The sequence below is a fragment of the Orycteropus afer genome, unplaced genomic scaffold (assembly GCF_000298275.1).
Source record: "Orycteropus afer afer isolate SDZICR_OR568_19922 unplaced genomic scaffold, OryAfe1.0 scaffold00423, whole genome shotgun sequence".
NCBI lineage: Eukaryota > Metazoa > Chordata > Mammalia > Tubulidentata > Orycteropodidae > Orycteropus > Orycteropus afer.
The window spans coordinates 2,551,218-2,555,280 of NW_006922010.1; positions in this window are offsets into that span (position 1 = coordinate 2,551,218).

Sequence of the window (4,063 nt, forward strand, 5' to 3'; positions counted from 1 at the left end):
AAACAAAGAAAGGAAGAAATAAGACAAAACAAAACAAAACAATTAACATCCAGTATAAATCAGAATAGACTAACAGCTAAACCAAGTGCTGTTGATCTAGGGTCTAGAATAGTACACATTCTCCAAAAAGATTTATAAGTGAAATAAAAAAACATATGAAAAGATGATCGACCTACTCATAATTAATTTTTTTAAAATTGTGATTTGGGTGAAAGTTTACAGAGCAAATTGGTTTTCCATTCAACAGTTCATACACAATTTATCTCATGACATTGATTACAGTCCCCACAATGTAGCAGCACTCTTCCCATTTCCTCCCTGTGTTTACCATTTCCCCTGAATTTTGAGCTTTATCCCTGGGCAAATGCTGCCCTTTTGACCTTGTACGGTTGACTGCTGTAATGAATGAGTAGGCCTGTCTATCATGTGGCTGAAAGTTGACCCATGGGGGTGAGCTCAATTCCAGGCTGGAAGGGTGTTCTAGGGGCCGTAGCCTTAGGGGTTTCGCGGTCATATATTAAAAAATATAAATTGAAACAATGAAATTGCATATCACAACCATTAAATTAGTGAAGATTAAAGTTTGATAACATGTTAGAGGTCCACAATATTAAAAAATAATCAAGAAAAGTAAGCTCCTGTAAAAAACACACTCATTTCTCATAGTCGTTGTTTTCCAATATTCGATGGAAACATGAGTGTCATGGCTTGAACTGTGTTCCTCAAAACTATGTGATTTAAATTCTAACCTCTATACCTGTGGTTATAATCCCATTTGGGAATGAGTTTCCTTTGTTAAGTTAATAAGACAGTATTAGTGAAGAATGAGGGTTTTTTTATTGCATTTTATTGAAATATAATTTATGTACAGTGAAATACACAAAACTAAAGTGATGTGGGTCAATGCATTTTTTTTTTTTTTTTGCAGTGTTCCCTCCCCTCCCTTCCTACACCTGGCAACAAACAAAGAAAGTTTTCCTCCATATATAAACCTTTCCTTGAACCTCCACAACAACGAACTAATACTATATTTGTCCTTCTGCAATTGACTTATTTCACTCAGCATAATGTCCACCAAGTTCATCCATATTATGTGGTATTTGCAGACTCTAAATTACTCTTTAGTGCTGCATGGCATTCCATTATGTGTATGTACCCTAGTTCAGTCATCCACTTTTCCATTTGATGGGCACATAGGTTGTTTCCATCTTTTTGCTATTGTAAATAGTGCTGTGATGAACATGAGTGTGCATACATCTGTTCCTGTCCTGGCTCTCAGCTCTCTAGGATATATACCTAGTAATGGGATTGCTGGGTCAAATGATATCTCCAAATTCAGCTTTCTAAGGAATCACCAGACTGCTTTCCACAGTGGCTGTATCACTTCACAGTCCACCCAGCAGTGTATGAGAGTCCCAATCTCTCCACATCTCTGCCAGCATTTGTTATTTTCTGTCTCATTGAACCTTGCCATCAGTGCTGGGGTAAGATGGTGTCTCCTTGTTTTGATTTGCATTTCTCTGATGGCCAGTGATCATGAGCATCTCTTCATGTATTAGCTGACCACCTGAATATCCTCCTTGGTGAAGTGTCTATTCATGTCTTCTGGCCATTTTTCAATTGGATTGTTAATTTCTTTGGTGTTGAGGCATTGGAGTTTTCCATAAATCTTAGAGTTAAGTCCCTTGCCAGGTATATAATTTTCAGCAAATATGAATTTGTTGATATCATTTTTGTTATTTGCTTTTTCATGGTGTCGATTTCTTTGTTCCATAAAATTTTCTATGCTGAGCTCATTTTGTTTATGAATCGTGTTATCACTTTCTTTGTTGCTATTGTTTTAGTATTTGCTAAATATTTGTGCTGGTCCTCTTTTTGATTTTGATGTGAAGGTTTATCATTTTTCTTTGAGGTTACCCTGTGATTTATAGTTTTCTTCCTAAGTTTAGAACAGTCCATTCTATCTTGTAGTTGTCTTGACATCCCTACCATAGAAGTTCTATAACGACACAGTTTTTTCCCTCTTTTTGGTTTGTAGTTGTCCTCATTCATCAATTGATGTCTCTGGTTCCCTGTTTACAATCTAGTGGGCTTATTTACTTTGGATACTTCCATAGCTGGGTTAGTTTCTGGGTTATATCATCATGTGTGTTAATGGTCAGTTGTTGTTGGCTATTGTTGCTTCTCTGTCCAAAGTACTCCCTCTAGCAACTCTTCTTATAAGTTTGGTCTGGTTTTAACAAATTCCCTTAATTTCTCCTTATCTGGAAATGTCCTAATTTCACCATCATATTTGAGGAACAATTTTGCTGGGTACATAATTCTTGGTTGGAAATTTTTCTCTTTTAGGGTTTTATATATACCATCCCATTGTCTTCTCGTCTGCATGATTTCTGCCAAGAAATCCGAGCTTAGTCTTAGAGGTTGCCCCTTGTAGGTAACTTTTCATTTTTCCCATTCTGCTCAGTCCTTTAAGATACCTAAATATAATTCTTTTGAATTCCTCATCAGGGAGTTCCAATGCTGCATCTTCCTCAGGGATGTGTTTTGGGTCTGTATCCTGGTCCCTTGTTTCTCCTGCTTTATCTTGTTTCTTTGTGTACACTGTGATGCTCTGTTGTCTCTGAAGCATTGTGACATTTTTGTGTTTATATTTAATTGTTGTTGTTGTTTGTCGTCGAGTCTGCCCCGACTCATAGCGACCCCTCCTTGAGTCTCTGAGGCAGTATCACTACGGAAGTTGTATTTTGGAGTGACTTGCCCACAATTTTTGTTTTCTTTGTATGTTATTTACACAAGCAGGGTACTGTGCTGTGTTCCTCTATTCACTAGTTGACAGCACTTATACACTTAACACCTGTCTCCTTTCTTGTTGTCAGCCTCTTGTATGTCCTTACTGACCTTGGTAAACAGAGCCTATTCTTAGGTCCTTAGAATCTGAATGAGAATGCTGTCACCTTAAAATCCAAAATGGTTGCCACTTGTAAACATTCAAAATGGCTGCATCCTTGGTCACTTTAAATATTCAAAATGGCTGCCATGTGTAAACAATCAAAATGGCTGTGCCCTCCAGACAACAGAAAGTCAACAGCTCAGGTTGTCTCCTTCCTTGCTGTTTGCTGTTTCCTTCCTAGTCATAGGCCACCAGCGCAATCGTCCCTGCAGCCCTTGGTGACCAGGGCTGATCTTTATGTCAATATTCAGGTCCCAACACCACTTGGAAATATTCAGGCTGTTGGTCCCATCAGAGTAGCTGCTGACAGTCTGGAGCTCTGACCGTCTCCTTACTCACTGTTTTCATTCAGGTTTTTCCACTAGCTGGTGCTTAATCCACTTCTGTACAGTTCCTTTCAAAGCTCAGGGCTCCAGAATTATCTTCTGTATCTCTGTCAATTAGTTTTTCTTTTCTTTGTTGAAGATGGTGTGTGTTGTTTATCTGCCTATTCCTACATCTTACCAGAAGTGAGTATAGAGTGAGTTTTAAGTCAATCTTTTTTGAGATATAAAAGAAAACAAACAAGGAAACAGAAATGCAGGGAAGAAAAATGCCACACCACATGAAGGTCATCAAAGAACCAAGGAATAAGGATCTTTCCCCTTAGGCAACAGGGAAAGAGAGACCTCCCTTAGAGCACCTGCCTGAATCTCGACTTACAGCCTCCTAAACTATAAGAAAATAAATTTGTATTTGTTAAACCCATCCACTTGTGGTATTTCTGTTATAGAAACACTAGATAACTAATATAGTGAGTATTCAGAAATACTTCCCTTCTGCAAAATAAACAATAGCTCATACATAATGATAAAAGCTACTGAAACAGGCACGGTGTTGGGGAGCACTAAGGCAGGGAGTGGACTGTGGCATACATGTATACGTCTTGACTAAAGAACAGAGATGTTATTTTAACACAACGCTTTTGCTGCCATGTCAGAATGTGGACACAACTCTGCCAGATAACAATTTTTCAAAATAAGTCATAGATCTAGATATGTGTGTGTATGTATGTGTGTACATAAAATCTTCCACTTTTAAAATCTTAGCTTTTTTTTTTTTTTTTTTTTT